Source organism: Tenrec ecaudatus, chromosome 7 (assembly GCF_050624435.1).
Source record: "Tenrec ecaudatus isolate mTenEca1 chromosome 7, mTenEca1.hap1, whole genome shotgun sequence".
NCBI classification, from domain to species: domain Eukaryota; kingdom Metazoa; phylum Chordata; class Mammalia; order Afrosoricida; family Tenrecidae; genus Tenrec; species Tenrec ecaudatus.
Genome location: NC_134536.1, coordinates 51,657,080 through 51,679,859, shown reverse-complemented (window position 1 = coordinate 51,679,859; position 22,780 = coordinate 51,657,080). Strand labels below are relative to the sequence as shown.

At 36.6% G+C, this 22,780-nt stretch overlaps 1 pseudogene; it reads right to left on the bottom strand.

The window, feature by feature from the left end:
- Nucleotides 1-2,043: 2,043 nt before the first annotated feature.
- LOC142452366 (antizyme inhibitor 1-like) lies at nt 2,044-21,294 on the bottom strand (annotated as a pseudogene).
- Between the last annotated feature and the right edge of the window lie 1,486 nt (nt 21,295-22,780).

Here is a 22,780-nt window from a genome sequence, read left to right as displayed (position 1 = left end):
TGTCATCACGAGGTGTCAAAGGGATCAGGTATCAGGCATCAAAGAATAAAAAAGAATCATTGTGAATGAGGGGGTGTGCAGATTGGGGACTTAAAGCCCATCTATAGGCAACTGGACTTCCCCTTACAGAAGGATGGTGAGGAGAAGATAAGCCAGTCAGTGTGCAGTGTAGCAAAGATGAAACATACAACTTTCCTCTAGTTCCTAAATGCTTCTCCTCCTCCACTATCATGATCCCAATTCTACCTTACAAATCTGGCTGGATCAGAGGATGTACACTGCGACAGATAGGAACTGAAAACACAGGGAATCCAGGACAGATGATCCTTTCAGGACCAGTGGTGAGAGTGGCAAAACTGGGAGGGTGGAGGGAAGGTAGGGTAAAAAGGGGGGACTGATTACAAGGATCTACATATAACTTCCTCCCTGGGGGACAGACAACAGAAAAGTGGGTTAAGGGAGACATTGGACAGTGTAAGATATGGCAAAATAATAATAATTTATAAATTATCAAGGGTTCATGAAGGAGAGTAGAGAAAAATGAGGAGCTGATACCAAGGGCTTAAGTAGAAAGCAAATGTTTTGAGAATGATGAGGGCAACAAATGTACAAATGTGCTTGACACAATGCATATATGTATGGACTGTGATAAGAGTTGTACAAGCCCCAATAAAATGGTTTTCAAAATGACACAATGAAGCAAAAATCTAAATCGATAACAAAATTAAAATGTTAGAAAACCTGGAGCAATTAGACATTGAGTGAAGAAGGAGATGACTGAGAAGTGGTCACCTGTTGACTTGCTTATGACAGCATCAATCCATCATGCAATGTACTCTGTCTGCTAACAGGGCATTTCCTGTCCCTGATCTACAGCCAGAGGGGATTCACCAGTGGTTTAATCCCCATGCAGGACCCTGGAAATGGACTTGGGACTGTCACCTTCAGCCTTTTTCAAACTGAGTATTCCAAATTTAATCTCTAATGCTATCCACTCCTCCTTGTTTGGATTTTATTGTGTACAATTCTTAGGTTACACATGCTGGTGTGCTTTCACATGGATTTAGTTGACAACTCATTTGGTTGGCTGAATTGTTAATATTTGCACATCCATAATCAATATATTGTGGCCTAAATAATTTTCCTATACATGTATACTTTCTCTCGATGGTGGTTTAGATTCTATACTAGTGGATGAATTAATGGTACTATCAATTGAATTACCATATATCCCACAAGGATTATTTATAATGTCCTTCAGCAAAATAATAACATTCATGTTTTTAAAGTGAACCATAGATATGTGAATAGATCTTGAGCCCAGTCTAAGAACAATGAATTCTTACCACATAGCCCTCATACTCAATACCTGCCCTCATGAAATAATCACTGAAGATATGGGTGCTGTAGAAAAGTGTGGTGAAAATGCAGATACCAGGAAGAATGACATCCGGGGTCTTAAAATCTTGCCTAAAAATCATCCTCTTTTCTATGCACGCATTCTAATCTAATTTCTTTTCATTTCTTCTGGTTCGCTCATTCTTCTGGAAGCCTCTGGTATTTTCAATATTCTTTGCCAACACAACAATTTGAATACATATTTTTTCTGCATTTTACATTATCTAGCTTCAGAATCTATATGAAGTGCTTGAAAATCTGTGACTTGAGTTAGGTGTACCTCGGTGATCAGAGTGAAATGTTGATTTTTTTAAGGAGTTGCAGAAGAGCTTTGCCTCAGGTTAGCCAGGGAAACTCTGCAAAGTGTATATAGCGTAATAGCAAGGAGCTGCTTGTCCTTCTTGTGAGCCCCCAATAAGTCTTTGGTTGTTGTTATTGTTATTTTACATTGGGTTATCATGGCAACAGTTTGCTACAAGTACAGTAGAACTCCAGTACTCGTCCGCATCAGTCCTCAACATAATTGGATTTGGATGCGAAATGTCGAAACATTTGGCCCATCACAGCTGGAACAAATCACTGCAGCCCGACCCGACGGGCGTGATTTTTATAAACAAAATCAGTTTGTGTTTCCGGTTGCTGCTGTTAGTGCCGTTGTTTAAACCCTTTGGAGCTGTATTCCAAGCGTTTTGCTATAATCTTCTTTAATTTTTTGGCTTCTTGTACTGCTTTTAGATAAAAAATATGGGTCCTAAGAAAGAGTTTTTTTGAAAGGAATCATCATAATAAGGAACTGGTTAACCAACTTATCAATATTGTTGATAATTTAGTAAAATTCTTTTAAAAAACAGTTAAGGAAACACCAACAGCAGACTGCATTACACAGATTTTTTTAGAGAAAGTCAGGCAGGTCTGAGTGAATAAGGTCAAAGAAGGAAAAAAAAGCAACAAAAAACTCCTGATAAGCAGCTACCAGTTGATTTGATGGAAGGGAATTCCCCTTCGGAACAAAGACTTGCTCCATCCTCCTCTCCACATCCGGGTCCGCAGATCCAGATCCTCATCCATCTCAAGGTATGGGCTTGACTGCAGTTGTTCAAACCTTGTTAAACGTTGTGTTTCTTATTTAAATTATATTACTTAACTCTGAACTTATTTACCTTGAAATATTCTGTGCCATGTTTTGTATAAAAAGGCAAGGTTAGCGTATAACCTTTAAACTTGGTGGTCAAGAACAGATGAATCCATTTTCAGTTATTAGGGGAAAAATTTATTTGGAACACGTCTGCGTCACATCTCGACTCTCCTTCTAGAATTGATTAGCATCAACGTCCAGGGTTCTACTCTAATAAATTTAGACACTTGCTTGAAAATTACACATATTGATTGAGGTCTTAACATGGGCCAACAACTGAATAAAATTCAAAAAGAACATATCTGTGCTTTCACAGAATTCAGAAACCAGTAGAGAGGTTACACAAGGAAAATTCAACTCAATAGTGTGCGGGTTGTGATGGTGTTCCATTTGGTATTGTGGGAACTGATGTAAAAATAATGTAAGGAGGAAGCAGAGATAGATCCATAAAAGGTGATGCTCTACTGAATCTTGAAAGGCGCGTCAGAGACCTTGGGAATCCCTCGCTGTCAGCTCCTAGCTGTGGAAAGACGATTAAAACAAGTTATAAATTATGAAAAAGCTAAGTTTAGACTTCAGTTCTCTCTGTGGTCAGCGAGTTTTCCTAAACTGCCTATAGTTTTCACTTTGTAATATCTTTAAAGTTCAAAAACATTAAGCCTGCACAGAAAAATCAGATGATCTATTTACATTTGAAGGCTGTTTATAAACAACGAACAAACAAACAAAAATCAATACCCACAATCCATAAAGGAAACTAAAAAATGTGACATAATTACTATTGAATATAGGGGAAAATTAATGAATGGAAGATAAAAATATTTCCATATTATTTAGTTGTTATTTCATCATTTATTAATATGCTAAATATCTTAAACTCCCTTGTCTATCACTTTTTATAAGCAACTGAATAAAACCTTAGCCTGAAACACCAGCTATTTTTAATATCCACAGCATGTTTGGATCAGCGTAGGTAGCTAAGCAGTGCTGGAGACAGTGGAAAGAGGTATCTTATCTATCATCTCATTTTTATTTTCTTCTCTTTTTCTTGATTATCTCAATTTCTTTTCATGTGATAATTTGCTCTCTATTATTATTATAATACCTTTAATAACCCTCTGTGGCTTTCCTTTCACCTTCCTTGTCCTACTCAGTTTCCCTCAGATCTACTTAAAGACCAAACTGTGAGATCAGGTGGAGCCAGCACTTTAGCACATACCACACTTCCAGGCTGTCTGACAGCCAGTTAGTGAAGCTGTCTCCCTCCCTCCTTTGCCAGGTCTAATTTTCTTTTTCCATCTGGGCTTTTGAGTCTGTCCTTCCCATGTTCTCAGAAAACCTGTATTGTGGATTAATCTTTCTTTTTTCTTGTGTTGTTTCCATTTTTATCACTAAGATAAATATATTTCACTATCTTTAAAGTATTCTCCAGAATAGCACAATGAAATATAAATAATAACAAATATTCTATCCACTATATATTGTAGGTATTGATCTATCTCACTTCTCCTCAAATTACTTTAAGAAATAGCAGCAAACACAGCAAACTCTTTTTATTGCTAGCTCTTTCTTTCTGTATTGGTCATTCACTCCTAACCTGCTGCAACCTGGATTTGGTGTTATCATTGCACAAATGAAACCACTGTTAGCGATGCTATGATCGCTCTTTGGCCTCTCAGCGCAGGTAGGTCTGATCCTTCTCTTAACTTCTCGTTCTACATTGGGATACATTCCTCTTTTTGAAATATTATCCCTGACTTCAAAAATAGCCACTCTGATTTATCCCTGCTTTTTTGGCTTCTGTTTTATTTTCTCATTACCAACATGTAATTGTGCTTCCTACTTGGGGAAAAGGGTTCACCTTTCGAGTATGGGTCCTATGCCCTCTCCTTTTAGGCTATATTCTGCTCAACATGACTGTACTTAGATGCATGACTATGATTTTAATCTGCAAGGAGCAAACTCATAAACTGGTTCATTATTAAGAACTTGATTCTGAGCTCCAGACTTATATATAATTTTCATTTTATTTTTCTCAAAGGACCTTCAAGTTGAATATATTAAAAGGCTGAACTTGATGTTTACCTCCTTCCACTCAATATTTCATGTTGCTCTAATTTCTGAAACGCTGGTGAATGGTGACAACATCCTTGTCTTTGTTCAAGTCAAAAACTAAGCCATCCTTTGGCATCTTCTTTTTAGTTGATGCACATACTAAAATGATCACTAAGTCTTATTGATTTTCCTTTCTAAAAAAATTTAACTTGATTATTAATATCTCAAAGTGAAGTCACAGTGATCCTTGAGGAACTCTAGTCTGGTCAAGAAAAGTTACCTTGAAAATGTATTCATACTTTCCTTTTTAATGTTTTTAAGTAATAGATGTTTAAAATGCAACTCACATACAGCATTAATTCTTTTAACATGGATATAATTCATTGTTGGTGGTTATAAACATTTAAAAAATGGCAAACCATTACTACTATCTAATGCAGAGTATTTTTGTCAGCCCCAAAGAAACCCTACTTCCATTAGCAGTCATTCTGCATTCTTTTCATGTCTCATCCTCGGACAACCACTAATCTATTTTGCTTCAATGGATTTAACTATTCTGGGTACTTCATATAAATGGAATCATGAATTCCTGCTATTCTTTCAGTGCAAATAAAGATGTTTTCACATCAGTTCTTTAACACTGCACAGTCTGGCCATTTTATTTATTCAGGTTTCATGCGAAATTACAGTCTCCATGTCAGTTTCATGATTCCATTAGAACTGTGCTTCTTTTCTTACTTTCTATTTGTTCTCAAATGTCTTCTTGTGAAAGATCTCTCTGCATGTTTTCTGTCCACATAGTAACTCTGAATCATTGTTCAAATCTAAACATATTTGCCCTATTTTCAGAAAAGCCTTCATCAATCCCTCTGCCTAGGTCAAATATCCCAAGTACAGCATCTAGGCTCTGGTGTTTCAGTTCTGTAGTATTTAACCTACTTATATTTATTTGATTTTCTAATTATTTCATAAATGTCACACTTTTCTATAGGTCAAATATGATAACAGTTGGGACTACATTTTGTTGTTGTTTTGTGGCATGATAGCCTTATTATTTAGCCCAAAGTTTCACATATGGCAAGAGCTCATGAATATTTACTGAATAAGTAAAAAGAATTTTGCATAACAAGACTGGTAGCAAATAGACACTGACTGGCATTAATGCAGACATTAGAAAATATAAAGTAAAATTTAGGAGTGGGAAGCTAAGGAACATGGAGATGGGATGGGGATCTGGCATCCTAGAGTAGATTGTAGTTCCCGCTTCTGCACCCTCTGCTGCCCTCTTTCCCATCTGCAAAGACAGAGTTACTTTGCTATTTTTATCTTCCAGACTAAGTCAGACTCAAATGAGATCATGGATTTCTCGGTGTTTGCAAACCATATGGCATAGTTATGTTATTATGTTTTCCTTCAATTGCCGATAAATATTCAATAATCTTGATCTTTCTTGTTATTTCCAAGATATAAAAACAGATTGTGTGGCCAATTGGAAGAATAATAAATTTTTCTTATTTGTGGGCATTACCCATATTTAGTAGGAAGATTAAATCTCATTTCTTGATTGAAAAGAGCATGAAATTCACTTGTAAATTTTGAAAAAGGGAAGTGCTTGCATCAAAAGGAAAAATTAAAGTGACGTGCAATCATGGGGTTAGATAGTAGCAAAATAATTACTGATGGCCGAGATCTCTGAGATTATAGCTTTCGGTGAACCAACAAGATGTATTTGCTGACATAAAGTGATAAAAGTCTTATTTAGGGGGAATATAATTCATTAATGTTTATAAATATGGAAATCCATCCATATTGTCATCGTATACATATAAATATTATTTGTCATCTAAAATCATGATTGTGACCCAGAATTGACTTAATGTATAAAATAATCTCTGCCATGGGCTTGATAGCCAACTTTGAGAATAGAGTCAAACTGTCCCTGGGGGTTCTGTGACTATGAAGCTGTATAGGAGCAGAATGCCTCATTTTTGCCCCTACAGAATCACTGGTGAGTTTGATTTTTTAGTTCATCTACCTTTACATCTAACTCACTAAACCACCACAGATGTATGTATATAACAACAGATGTTTTAATTTTGAAATTATTCTATTTTATTGTTAATTAAATATACTATGATATTATCATCCAATTACTCTTCTGGGTTTTACTTACTTAGAAACTAAAAATCTGTCAGTTTGTTGCACTGTGGTGGCTTGTGTGTTGCTGTGACTTTGGAAGCTGTGCCCCTGGTATCCCAAATATCAGCAGGGTCACCCAAACTGAGCAAGTTTCCACAGAACTTTAAGCCTCTGAAAAGACTACAAAGAAGGCATCATCTGTCCACTCCATTCGAATTAAACTTTTAAAACCTTATTCATGGTATCAAACACTGTGAAATTCTGAAAGCCTAGCGAATAGAAGCAAAACATTGTGAGAGACAGGGCTAGAAGATGACCCTGTCATCTCGGAAGGCACGTGGAATATCATGGAGGAAGACCCGCTTTCTCAAAGTAAAGTCAGCTGTGAACATCTGTGGGAGGAAAGCCTTTGGAGAATTCGGTTAATAACTAGGCATGAGTCCAAATGAGAAGAAACAACTTCAAAAAGCTAATAATCAGCACTTGGGCTTGAGGAAATATGAATCCAGTAAATAATGAGATGACGGATCAAGATCAATATCTTAGGTGTTGGTGAGCTGAAATAGAGTGGTACTGGCCATTCTGGACCAGAAAATCATACGGTTTCCTTTGCAGAGGATGGCACAATCAAGAAGAATGGCATTGCCTTCATCGACAAAAAGAACATTTCAAATCCATCTTGAAGTACAATGTTCTCTATAATAGGATTATGTTTCTTTGCAGTGTGGAAAATCTAATCAAGACAACTCTTATTTAAATTATGCACCAACCACTAAAACCAGTGATGAAGATTCAACCTACATTTTCTGTCTGAAATTGTTCCAACAAGCAATCAAGATACAATGATAATTAATGGAGACATGAATACAAAATTTAGAAATAAAGAGGAAAAACCTTAGTTGGAAAATATAATCTTGGTGATAAAAATGAAACTGGAGATGGCAAGACAGAACTTTGCAAGGCGAACAACTTGTCCACAGCAAATACCTCTTTTCAACAACACAAATGTCGACTATGTGCATGGACTTTTCCAGATGGAATGCACAGAAATAAAACGAACAGCCTATGTGTGAAGAGGCAATGGGGAAGCTCCATATCAGCAGCTAAAACCAGGCCAAGGACTGACTGCGGAACAGCCCATCAACTACTAATATGAAAGTTCAGGTGGAAGTTAAGAAAAATTAAAACAAGTTCACGAGAGTCAAAATTCTACTTTCCGTATAACCCACTTGAAATTGGAGACCATCTCAAGAACAGGTTTGATGCAGTGAACCTTCAAGACAGGAGACCTGATGAGCTGTGGGAGGACATCAGGGACTTTGTTTACAAAGAAAACAAAGGGCACTGAAAACAAACAAGAAAGAAAGGGAGAGAAAGGATCAAAGGGGATGTCAGAGAAGACTCTGAAACTTACTCTTAATCAAAGAGTAATCAAAGCTAAGGCACATGTAATGTATTGTGAAGTCAAAGAGCTAAACAGAAACCTTGAAGGATACACGAAGCATCACAGAAATATGGAAAGAATCCACCGAGTCATTGTACCAAAAAGAACCAGTCGACAACCATTTCAGGAGGTAACATATGAGCAAAAACCCAGGTAGCTAACAGTAAAAGTTTAACCTGACTGAATGAAGTAGCCAGGTATTCAGGAATTGACGGAACAACACTGGAAATGTTCCAACAAGCTGAAGAAGCCCTGGAAACACATATATATATATATATATATATATATATATATATATATATATATATATATATATATATATATATATATATATCGAAACTTTGGAAGGCAGCTACTGGACCAACTGACTTGAAGAAATCATATTTGTACCCATTTCAATGAAAGCTATCCAAAATAATTCTCAAATTAAAGAACAATATCATTGGTGTAGCATGCAAATACAATTTTGCTGACAATCTACCAACAACGGTTTCAGCAGTACATCGACAAGGAGCTGCCAAAGATTCCAACCAGATTCAGATGAGTACGTGCATCGAGGGTTATCATTGCTGATACCGATGGATCGTGACTCAAAGAAGAGAGTACTGGAAGTAGGTTTATTTGTTTGCTTGCTTTTATTGACTAGGCCAAGGCATAGATTGTGTGGATATAGCAAATTATGGATGTCCTTAAGAAAAATGGGAATTCCAGAATACTTGATTGTGCTTATGCAGAGCTTGTACAGATCAAGAGGCAGTTGTGTGATGGAACAAGGGAATATTGCATGGCTCACAATGAGCACTAGTGTGTCCTCTCACCACATTTATACAATAGGTATGCTGAGAAGATCACTAGAGAAGCTGGATTACATGACGAAGAAGAATACAGCATCAGGGTCAAAGGAAGGCTTATTAAAAACCTGAAATATGCAGACAACACAACCTTGCTTGCTGAAAGTGAGGAGGACTTGAAGCACTTGCTGATGATGATTAAGGATTGCAGCCTTCAGTATGGATTATGACTCAATGTAAAGAAATCCTCACAAATTGACCCCACGATAACATCATGATAAATGAAGAGAAGTTTAAAGTTGTCAAGGATTTTGTCTAACTTGGATCCAGAATGAATGCTCATCGGAATAGCAGGCACAAGATCGACAGACACATTGTGGTAGGTAAATTTGCTGCACAAGACATCTTTCGTGTATGCAACTTTGAGGATGAAGGTGAGCCTTTCCAAGTCGTAATATTTTCAGTTGCTTCATGTTCATGTAAAAGTTGGACATTGACTAAAGGAGACCAAGGAAGAATCAATGCATTTGAATTGTAGTACTAAAAGGAACATAGAATTTACTATGGACTGCTAAAAGTACAAATGGATCTGTGCTGGAGGAGGGAAGATGAGACTACTCCTTAGTGGCAAGGAGGGGAAGACTTGTCTTAATACTTTGACATGTCAGGAGAGACCAGTTCCTTGAGAAGGCCATCGTGTTTGGTGAAGCAGAGGGACAGTGAAAAAGAGGCACGCCCTCAAGGAGATGGATTGTCACTGTAGCTCCACTAATGCTCTCAAGCATAAGAAGGCTAGAGGATAGCACAGAACCGGGCAGTGTTTTGTTCTCTGTGCATTGGGTCACTGTGGGTCAGAACTAACTCAGTCCTGCCCGCTTACAACAGCAAAGAACTAAAGTCTCAGAAAAGCACAAGGGCCAGTTCTACCCCATTCTAAAGGGCCATTATGCGTAGGAATCAACTCAATGACAGAGATTTAGAGTTGAAAGTATATTTTTGAGTATTTCAGAAAATGAATCTCACCTATAGAGTAAAAACTGGCTGCTGTGTAAAGAACAAATTAGAAAAGTATCATCAATAATACAACAAATAGATGGGTTGGAAAGAGATTTTGAAAATAGTTCAGAAAGTAGAAAACTAATCATAAAAAGCATGAAAGGTATGAAAGGCATTCTAGAAAGTCCAATATTTTAAAAATAATATTTACATAAAGTAAAGAATAAGGGCAATGAAAGAGAGGAATTAATTTAACATGTTTTATGAAAAGTCTCCACAGGGATAGAAAATAACTTTTACTAGACTAAATAGAACCACACTGATTTTAGATCCATCTTAATGAAAGTTCACAATGAAAATGAATATAGAAAGACCTTTAAATAAAGGGAATATGAAAAACAATGATGAGTATGAGGAAGATATCAGATTTCTAACCCACAATATACAAGAACACAAAGATTTAAAATTCTGAGCAATTTGTTTTTGAATATAGGAATCTTATCTCCTTTAGATTTTTAAGCACATGTGAAGGTAAAATGGGAACATTTTCAGAAAGGCAAGACTTTAGAAGTTTAACTTCTCAGTAATTTAAAAATTACTAAGAAATATACTCCAGAAAAACATAAAGGGAAACTAAGACATTGTGCAACCAAAAAAACCATGAAATTAACTTGGAATACTACACAAAAAAATACCAGGATGGAAGAATGTACACCAGGCTCAGAAAAGATGGCAGTAGAAGTTTGCTTTGAAAGAGAAATAAAAAGGCTCCCCAACATCTTTTACCAACTGAGTACAAAAAAGACTTAGTTATTTGAACAAGAACACAGACATTTATTTTGTCAACGGGATAGCAGAAGGGGAAGCAGAGAAAGAAGCAGAAGCACGGAGAAGGAGGTGGAATAATATGAAGGAGAAATGAAAACATCCGACACTCAGTGAAGAGCAAACAAAGAATCAGAAGAAATATAAATAGATGAAACAATTGAACAAGTGAGAGGGTATGAAATAAAAACTGATTTGAAGATAATATTTAAATATTGTCTCTCAAGAAGCTCAGGTTAAAATGATAAAATCACATTTCCTTTTGCATTTTCCCTATCGCTATAAAAACTGACTCCCACAGGTTCTGAGCAAATTCTGAATCATAACAAATCAATGTATTTGGTTCTAAAGAATATCTGTATAATTATACCAATAGATTTTCATATTTATAAATGAATTAATTATATTTATAATAAGCCATAAGCATAAGCTTTGGCGAAATAAAAGCAATGCTCTATAAGGACAGAAGTTGACAGGTAGAGGCACAGGAGAACGAGCAGTGGTGAGTTCCTTATTTTCTAGCACAGAGAGTTAAAAATCCATCTTAAATTATAACCAGGCCCTAATACTAGCTTTTCCCTAACTGCCATGTAATCCAGAGCAGGTAAAGATCACTGTGTGATAACATTTTAGCTATAAAGTGAAAATACCGAAATATGTAATTCTCTTATTCCTGGAGATAAAACCTGAGTTCTGACTATCTGGTCAGTAGCCATGCTCAATGGAGAGAAAAAAACATCCATATGAAAATTTAAAAGATTAGAAAACTCACAATGATTATTAAGAAAAGATATCAGGAATATAACTCAGAAACAGTATTTAATTTTTGATACTTCTAAAACAATGCTTTTGAGCTTAATAATAAAATGTACTTGAAATTATTATCTGAAAATGTATTATACCAATGCTGAAAAAAAAGAAACACAATGCCCTCAAGTCAATTCCTACTCAGAGAGACCCTCAGAGACCTAGGAGAACTGCTCTGTAGATTTATGAGTCTGTAAATTTTCACAGGAGCAGTCAGCTCCCATGAAATAGTTAATACTTAATATGATGGTTATTACTTGTTTCACACCTACTATGTGCTGAGTATGATGAAGGTAGGTAATATAGAGAAACACAGGTAAGTGCAAGCACATAGTTAGCACCAGAATTGGAAAGGGTGGAGATTATTACTATAGAGCAATTCCACACTGTGCCACTGTAAATTGGAATTGACCACCCCCCAGTAACACCGGATGAATTTTATATAGTCTATGAAAGTTGTCTATGATTTAAAAAATACATAGGTGTAAAAATTAGTTTGGGATAAATATTGGCTTTATGGAAATCCCTAATCCCTTTCCTTGTGTCAGTGGTAAGGTTTCAGAAAGATGATGCAAATGAAGAAAAGAGAAAGGAGGCTGCAGAAGCACAAACACAAAGATGAAGGAATTGGAGGGTGGAAGCACCAAAGAGCTATGGTGCTAGATTCCTACTGGTTCTATTTCAAAGGGTAATTCATGGTATAGTTAACTTGAAATGCCAATATTTACAGTGGGTTAAAATTACAGCCTTGTAATGATTAAAACTCAGGATGGAACAAGTTTATAAGTTAATTTAATGTTTTAGAAATGACGCAATTAGTCAAGTTTATTTGGATAATGCACACAAATAAGTGTGAAGATCACTGTAACCACTGACTTTCAATTTCCCTTCCAGTTCTGAAATTCTGTGATTTCAGACACCTTTGTCAAAATATATCTAATAATGCATAAGTAAGATCTTTATTTCACAGCTAGAAAATTTGTTTTGTATTTTCTTTGAATGAATATTTCCATTATATTGCTCCCATAGTTTTACTCTTAAACAGTGTATCTTATACTTTTGTGTCTTTCATCAATCACTTACCATATTTATCTGTAGCAAAAATATGTACATAAATGAAATTTTAGTTATTTTTATTTCTTTTGTTCACTGGGATTTTGAAAATAAAAACACATTAAAGTGTTAAAAACTTGTCCTAGACTGAGTTTCACGATAAGTATTAGTGGAACCCAATGTATCAAAACAGCATATTATTGCCCTAGGATAATTTTCAAGCATTACATCAGGAAAATTATCTCAAGCCTTCTTAAAAACAAACAATAACTTAATTAGTAAAGAATGTGTTCCTTGAGTATTGTGCTGTTTCAAACAGAACTTGAAAGTTTAAATGGGAAATTTGGGAGCAATGAGTATATGAGAATGAGGGAGGAGTAATTTGGAAAAAGAGAGTGAGGACAGTACATTCCTTGAAGAATGTAATCAATATCCCTGAATTTTTCATGTGGAAATTGTTAAATTGATGTATCTTCTGCTCGGCATTTTATCAACAACAAATAAACTATTCTCAATATTATTAACACAACCATGTATTGCAATCAGACGAAGGTTACAGTAGGTCAAACACAACACTGTGATGCACTTTTATACTTATTAAATTATAATTCAGAACACAAGTTTAATAATCCAATTAGACTAAATGTATCCAATGAAGTCATGTTGTTTCTGGTCTTCCACCAACAGGAGATATCTGGGTGAAAGATATTAACTTTTCAGGATTTTTTAACACAAATTCTCAGTATGAAAACTGTGCACCTGTATATAAATGGCTTAATGGTGACCTCAATTCCATTTTGTTACATATTTTAGTTTAAATGCTTAGGGCTATGGCAAACTGGTAAATTTAAATCTGGATGCATTATCTAAATCTACTATTTATTCTAGGGAATTCTAATGGAAGGAAGATTTTGTCTGGTCCCAAATAGCTATTACACATAGTTTTGGTTTTCAAGAGAATTAACAAAATAAAATTGTTCATTCCACTCCACCCCGCGCCCCCACCTCTCTCTCTCTCTCTCTCTCTCTCTCTCTCTCTCTCACACACACACACACACACAGGAATGCTGACAAGCTTAATGTGAAAGAGCTGTCTTCTTGGTTCAAGTGAATGCAAGAAGGCATGATGAAGTTCATCATTGTTTCTGAAGAAATTCCAAGTGTCTTGCATCTCATATCAATCACTAAATAACATGTCTATGAAAATCATTAAAAGCAGATGGTTCATGAAAAGAATCTGTTCCCTTGTTAGCAAAGATAAGCCAATCTTCCATATGTAGCTCAGGAAAAAGAGTTCTCCCCAATGTGATCAAGCTCAACACAGGACAGACCTCAAAGTCCCGTCATCCTTGTATTCCTGGAGAAGATCTTAAGTCCTCAGATAGTTCAATTGCAAATGAACCATAAATACAATCATTCATATAATACATAAAAACTGGTTCATCACGCCAGGTTTTTTATATTCCACAGTGAAATTTATAATTTTCAACAACTTTCTTTTCAATGATAGTAACTGCAATTGTAAATGCCAAAGACCCATAATAGCTACCGAGGTCTGAGCTTATCTTAATGCCAGATCCTTCAGGAAAGTAGACATCCAACAAAGAGCTGCTAACAGGTTTAACTTCTTCCAATTGAAATTCAATTCCTGTGAAATCTCCACCAACACGCAACATGTTCATCATGAAGCCACGTTTTCCAGCCATATCAATGCACATGGAGCATCAGATAGAGCATGGATATGCACTTGAGATTCTTTGCAAGTACTGAAAGCATGACATTCAAGCACAGTAATTTGCATAGTAGGTCTCTTTGCCTCCAATATTATCTTCTGTACCAATATGCAGTAAGACTTTGGTATGTGAATAAGTACACGCAATTTTCTTGAGTTTAATATCATAGTCACATGTTAATTCACGCCATCTTTTGCTGCATATTTATCAGAAACACTTGCTTTCAGGGACTTCTGGGAACAATATTTTCTGGAGATGCACCCATTTCTTGCACTAAAACCATTCCATTCTCGCTGGAACAAGCAAACCCAATTCCAAGAGCTGCCACGATCTCTGGTGTAGACGAGGGGAGTTGCACTTCGCCATGTAGAATAGCTTTATCTGAACTACGCCATTCTTCCACCCACTGTTTCCTTGCAACTTCCCCAAGGTCTACCACGGAGCATGCGTTTTGTTGGTTTCCTGTCAGGGTGCACTCACCAACAAATTATCAAGAACATTTCTAGGGTTTGTCCCTTCATCATCCAGCAGGCACACGGAATAGTTTGCATTGTTGATAAAGCCTTTTCATCTGAGGAATAGTCCACAAAGCCCAAACGGAAACCAAGAAAAATAAGAGACAACCACCAAATCTTAAATTGTGCAACGATCTTTTTTACACACCTTTTTGCACTACAAAAACTCTCTTGTCATCGCATGTACGTCAGAGGAAAATGATACATCTCTCAAGTTGTCAAAAGATATTTCTGGCAGAAAAGCCCAATTGAAACACCCAGCAGCACAAATATGGGTCTTGGCTTTCAGATGAAAACTCATGGAAAAGTTAGGAGATAGAAGATGCCTAACATTAGCTAAGTTCCCAAAGAGGTACAGCATTGAAATCAAACTGCTTTCCCTACCACTTTTCCCAGCCCCCTGCATAGTCCTGTAGATAGAAAGTTAGGAAGGGTCAGAAAGTTCACCCTGAGATAACAACACAAAGAGTTGGGTAACAGCGGTGGTTGGGATTCAGCCATTTTGCACCAGCCTGGGAAAACCAATCAATAATTTTTTGTAGATGTTGATTTCAGTGAACTAGTTGTTAAAATGGCACTTATAATCAGGATTCTAACTAATATGGACAGCTAGGCAGCAGCCCAATATAGAAATCTCAAATTTACATCCCTTACTCTTTGTTATTTTCATCTGCATGACAGCAGATTCTAAACACCCATAATAATGTTCATTTCATCCACAAGTATAAAAAATAAACAGAACTTTGCCTGTAGTATTTATTAGTGAATTTCATAAAACTCATTATATTTTGATGAAATAATACATTTTTATTACCTTGCATTTCTTACTTTAGTAAACAAACATATAACACAAAGAGAAAAAGTGTCAGACAACCAGATTTGTGTTATGCCCCAAATTCCCATGTGACACTATGAGCGAATTACATAATTCCTAAAAATGTTCAAAGAGCTAAAATTATTGTTTAAGCAATTTCTATAAGTTCAGCAGAAGCAGTAAGGGCGTTTTCAACGATGAAAATAATATGATCAGAGAAGAGAAATTGTCTGACATTTTCTATGATAGCAGATGCAATGACTCTTGTCTAATTGACCTACCTCTAAAGGAATGGGCTCCTACTTCTATAGTGCACAGCTGGTTAAGGATGAAGCACACAGCCAATGATGCTTGGATAAAACAATATTGCAAGTAAGAACATCAATCAAGAAGCAATATGGAAATTTCTTAAATTATAGTTTTATTGCTTTCACCAGGTATAGTTTAATATTTTTCATTCATATTTTAGAATTCTTTCTTATAATTTACTTTTGTGTACTTCTTTTATTGTATTTATTTAAGAATTAACTTATGAAATAATAAACGACCTTTGGCTATATAACATTTTTAAGCTAAAATCATCATTAGAGCAATTAAACAGCTGTTAAAGTATTTGAATCCCACTACGGGGTAAAACACCTCTTTTCATTCAGCAGAATTTTAAAAGAGGGATGTGTACCTTGAGCGGAAATACCCATGGTAACCTGGTCCATGGGCTGCGGGAACCTCCTGGGTGAGGGCGCTGGTGGGTTGCAGTGGTCCTGAGCAGCAGTGTGATGGTGGCCAATGACAGAAATGTTATGGAGAGAGAGATGGAGATAGATAGCTAACTGAAAGATAGGTGGGTTCAACCTACCAGACATTCCATGTTAGAAAGACGAAGCTGTGAGCTCTTCTGATGTTTTAGTCTGGGAAACTCTAAAAAACCCCATAGGGTTACTAGTCCGATCAACTTGATGGCAATGGATTTCGTTTGGAGTAATTGACATTACACAATTCTTTGAAGTCCTTCCAAGTTATGTGCCAAAGATTCATTTAGTGTTATATCATACAAATATTTCAAATAATCTATCAGCTGACAATTCAATTAAGTTCCCTTCCATTTCTATTGCAATTTGCAAAAGGATTTGCCACCATGTCATTAAAATTTTCTTTTCCAATTTATAGGAGCATACCAAGAGAGTTTTTTACCAAGGCATATTCAATAACTATTACTAATTTCAATGCACATTCACCAATAAAATAGTCTTTCTGTACTTAAAGTATGCTATCATTGAAATCATAAAACTAAAGCATTAGCTAACTTACAAAAAGTGTTTAACATTCACATATTTTGCAAAGTCAGACCTCATGTCAAACCAATCAACCAAATCAGATTTATTGCCTGTCAAGAAAAGTCTGACTTCAGCTCAGTCCAAAATCATGTTAATGTGTGTCTATATGAAAGGCACTTGCATCTAAATTCTAATTCTAAGATAGGGAGTCATAGAAAAAAGTCCTGCTGAGATATTATTTCTTGAATGGAATGCAATAATTTTGGAGTCATGTAAGCGATAGGAATCTTGGGTGAAAGTATCTAATGTTGAATAACAGAGAAGGAAAGATATTAGCCTTGTGAAGCGTCCATCTAGATTTTATAGAAGTTGAGTGTAATTGCTTGGGTTCTCTCACTACCATCAAGTTGATGCCAACTCATAGGGTTCTAGATGTTAGAAAATCCAGTGACAAGCACTTATATGCAAACAAATGATATGACTTGGTTCACACCTTCAACTAAAGTCATATCTTAATCTTATGCTAACTCTGTCATTTACTGTAGTAAAAAGCACCCTCCAAAATGAAATATAGCCACAGGCATAGCGTGAAGCATTAGAATACATCACATAAGGAATGATGGCCATATTAATTGACTCCATCTCACTTCTAGTGTGTGGGATTTACCTCCCTTCATTTGAACCCTTTAAAACCAGAATAAATCACAGAAATGTCTTTGACATAACTTTGAATATTTTGATAGGCAACCTTATGTGTTTGTGTGTGTGTGGGGGGGTGTGGGTGTGTTTACACACACACATGAGAGAGAGAAGAGAGAGAGAGGAGAGAGAGATTGAAAGTGAAAGAGAGAGCTAGATCAAGAAAATGGCTCACAGCATTGAATAAAAGTGGGCAAACATAGAAACAGGGAAGAGTCTGAAATGGGCAGACTACCGATGGTCGAATCCAAGTTCAGCAGATCCAAAGGCAGGTCATATCGCTCCTGATTGAGTCACCCTTGGGATTGGCCGGTAATATGGCAGGCTATTGGTTCAAGTCTAAAGAACCAGAGGTAGATGAGCTAGATGCAGACTCCAGGCCTAGCTAAAACCAAACAAGCTTTACCATAGTGTCAATTTATGTAGAAGTAGGCCATATACCCCTAGCCACCTTCCTTCCATTGGATCGAGGATCATATTCCACCCGAGTCTTCTTACAACTAATTGGCTGGTTGTAGCTAATCCATTATGGACGTGAATACACCGTATTGTCACATTATGGGGGATTGCTTGACCTTAAAGGACACACCCCACTACTTTGTCCATCAGCTTGTCTTACTGTGATGGTTTTTGTGCTGCTGGAAGCTATGTTACTGATATTTCAAATGACAGTAGGGTCACCCAGTTTCCAGCAGAACTTCCATACTAAGAACAGACAGTGAAGAAGAAGCCAGCTGCCCGCTTTGGAGGAAATAGAAATTGAAACCTTATGTGTAGCTTTGATACGCTGTCAGATTCTAATGCCACAAGTGGGCCACTGGGCTGGAAGGTACTGAAATGCGAATAAGGAGGGTCTGCTTTCTTAGAAGGAAGTTGACCCGAGTGATGGGAAGGAAGTCAAGCCTGCGGGAGTGGAGTCTTCAGGATGTCCGTTTCCTGATGGAGCAGGACTCAAAGTAAGAACAAACAGCTGCAAAAATAGGTTAATGATTTGAACTTGAAATATGTGCAGTATGAACCCAGGAATATTTGTAGTCATAAAAATTAAATTGAATGCATAAAGATGCTAGGCATTAGTGTCCTGTAATGGACTGACATTGACCATTTTGAATCAGAAAATCATATGATTTACTATGCTTGGAATAATGCATTCAAGGTAATAATGTTGCATTCATTATAAAAAAAGACACTTCATAATGAATCTTGAAGGTAAATGTTGTTTGATTGGATTACAGCTCTGTCTGCCTTTAAAGAATCCAATCAAGAAAACTATCATTCACATTTATGCACTGATCACCAAAGCAAGTGAAGAAGAAATTGAAGAATTATACAAATGTCTTCATCTGAAATTGATCAGACATACTACCAAGTTGCCGTGATTACAGTGCAAAGGTTGGAAACACAAAAGGAAGGTGTAGACGTTGGAAATATAGGCGTGGCGATTAAAACGAAACCGGGTGTCAAATGATAGAATTTGGCAACACCAAGGACTTGTTCATAGCAAATACCTATTTTTCAACAACACAAAAGGCAAATGTTCAGATGGGTTTCCCCGTATGCACAGAAATCAAATTGAATATGTCTTGGGAAGGGATACTGGAAAAGTTCAATATTAGCAGCTAAAACCAGGATAGAGGCTGACTGTGGAACATACTATCAATTGTTCAGTACAAGTTCAGATTAAAGCTGAAGAAAATGAAAAGAAGACCACGAGAGCTAAAATATGACTTTTTATCTATGACACCTGAATTTGGAGAAGATTGAAAGAACCCACTTGATTCATTGACTAGAAGGCCTGATGAATTGTGGGAAGACAACAAGAACATCATTCATGAATAAAGCAAAAAGTCATTGAAAAGAGAGAAAATATCAAAATGAATGTCCTAAAAGACACTGAAACTCGATCTTAATCATAGAGAAGCTAAAGCAAATGGAAGAAATGATGAAGTCAGAGAGCTGAATAGAAAATTTCAAAAAGCTGCTCAAGAAGATGAGGTCAACTTTTATAATGAAATGTGTCATCCATAGAGTTAGAAAATCAAATAGGAGGAACATATCCCACATATCTTCAACTGAAATAACTTAATAAACTTAAGCCTCGAGTTGCAATATTGATTCATTGGAAACTAGTGAGTTTTGTGGGGAACATCACAAGAAGGTTGGGAAGACTACACAAATCCACTGTTCCATACAGGACTGGTTGACGGGCCACCCTTCCAGGAAGCAGCATATGAACAAGAACCGATAGTGCTCAAGTCAGAAGTACAAGATGCACTGAAAATATTAGCCTAAAACAAAATCCTAGGAATTGATGATCAACTGGCTAGTTCAACAGCTGACAAGCACTGGAATCACGGACTCATCGATGCCAGAGAACTTGGAAGACGCCTACTTGGCCAAGTGACTGAAAGAGATCCATATTCATGCCCATTCTGAAGAAAGATGCCACACAAAAAATGCCCAAACTGTACATCAATATTATTGATATCGCCATCAAGTAAAATTTACCTCAAGACCATCCCACAATAGTTGCAACAGTGTTTTGACCGAGAATTGTCAGAGATTCAGTTCAGGTCAAATTCAAAAGAGGAACAAAGATGTCATTACTGATGTCAGAAGAACTGAGCTACCAGGAAATACAAGAAAGATGTTCACTTGTGTTTTATTGACTATGTCAAAGCATCTGTCTGTGTGGCTCATAACCTACAGATAACCTTGAGAAGAACGGGAATTCCAGACCACTTCATTGTGCTTCTGAGGAATTTGTACATGGGTCGAGAGGCAGTTGTTCAAACCAAACAAGTGAATAAAGCATGGTTTAAAATCAGGAACGGTGTATGCCAGGGTTTTATCCTCTCATAGTTTTTGAAACTGTACACTGAGCAAAGAATCAGAGGAGCTGATTTATATGAAGAAGGTGTCGTTAGTTTGGAGAAAGGCTTAATAACAACCTGTGTGATACAGATGATGCAACGTGGCTTGGCGAAAGTGAGGAAGACTTGAAACACTTGCTGATGAAAATCAAGTACAGCCTTCAGTATGGATTAGGACTCAATGGAAATTTCTGTTTATCTGGCTGAAGAGTGTGGACAGAACATTTGGTGGGTTGACTTTCTGGCCAATAGAGGAAAAGGTCAAGGAGCCATACACTTGAGAGGCTGAGAACCAGAGTGAGACTTGGCTCCTGGCTAAGGAGACCAATGACTGTATAATTACTAATTGCTGGTGACGTTTGATAACCTGTTCACTTCCATAACAAATTTCCCTTAAACATGACTCTTGCCTGTGAGTTCTGCATGCCCACTGCAACACATCAGTCCCCGCAGAGATGTAGAGAGGTGTGGGAGCAACAGTTGATGCTGGTATCAGTACAGAAGGAGGGCTTATCTTTCCCCTGCCTCATAGCAATAAGGATGCCAGAGGAGGTCCGACATGTCCAGTCACATTCCATACCCTTCATTACAAAATGAGCTGCAGAAGTATTCCTTTCACGATGGGCAAAGGCTACAGAGAGTGGATATTTATAGAAGGTGCTACAGAGAGCAAAGGTATACCATGAAGGAGAGACACGCCCACTTCCATCAAACGCTGTATTACTTGGAGATTTTAGATACATCTCGCAAATACATTTCTCACCACATATTCAAGAGAAAGAAAATTTGTTTACAAATGGGAAAAAAATAATTAAAGCCTGAAATGCATGATGAAACAATAAAAGGCACTAATCTCTTTTATATACAAAATCATGTTCATTTCAATTCAATTACCCTGTAGTTTATTGAAAAGACAAAATACAATAGCAGGATTTCTATGAGTAATACTTAGGAGACTTAAAATACATTAGCAGAATTGGGAGGTAGCACTTAGTAAAATACAAATAATTTTCTTATACGAAAGAAAATAATAGCTGCCAAAACTTGGCTGTTGAAATACTAGATGTCATTGCTAACAGCTTTCTAGCACTAGAAGTAATCATAAACCATTGATTAATGATCTTTTGGAAAAGCTTCTTATCTCTCATTCCATAGGATCTGCAGAATCTCTAGGAATAAACCACAGGGAACCAGATCTCAGCTCAAGATAAAGTGTATTTCTTTGAAGTATCCATTGGTCTGAACTTGACCCATCCTTCTAATTGTATATCTTCGAGTGCAGAGGATGAACTGAGTCTGAAGGAGGAATGTCATCACATCTAAAGAGTACCTGAGGATGGGTTTGGGACTAGAATATATGTTTCTTTGAATCCCTTGTAGGTTTTCACTAATTAGCACGCTAACATTGTGGAAGATCTCATGAGACAGTTTATGCAGAGAGATGTGGAAGCATGCAGGACAACCAGACATGAGAGCAGGAATTGCTCTTCGTAACTTCTTCCCTGTGAGTCAACATGACCTATTAGACAAGCTGACTGTGTGTGTGTGTGTGTGTGTGTGTGTGTGTGTGTGTGCGATTGAAATCTCTGAGGTCAAAATTTACCATCTTGATCTTTCACAACTTCAAGATTTGGAGTCATGGGATAGCTTGAGAGCTACCTCAATCATTGACAACATATCTTTGTTTTGTTTTTTTTTTGGCTCATTTTCATTCCTCCTGAAAAATCAGTTACATATTTCATGATTTTGAGAATTTGAGTAAACATAGAATGCTGTCATTTCATTCCCTCAAGTTGAAAAATACATATGTGGGTATATCTATCTATCTATCTATCTATCTATCTATCTATCTATCTATCTATCTATCTATCTATCATCTATCTATCTATCTATCTATCTGTCTATCTAGAGTAATAGAGAGCCAAGGAGACATTGTATGTGTATTGTAGGAACTCATTAGTCTTCCTTGATGAAGAAATTTGAGAATTGCACATCTTTTTCCAGGCAGGTTTGAAGTTATATATAAAGCAGCTCTGAGAAGGTGTGTGTGTGTGTGTGTGTGTGTGTGTGTGTGTGTGTGTGTGTGTGTTGGAATGGTGACTGCAAGTATACATTTAAGTGTGATTACATTTTCATGAATGTCATAAGTGATACTCAGAAATATCTTAGCCTCTTTTATTTACAAACCAGGAACATCAGCTGCTTTCATAAAGACCGAATGTGAAAGCT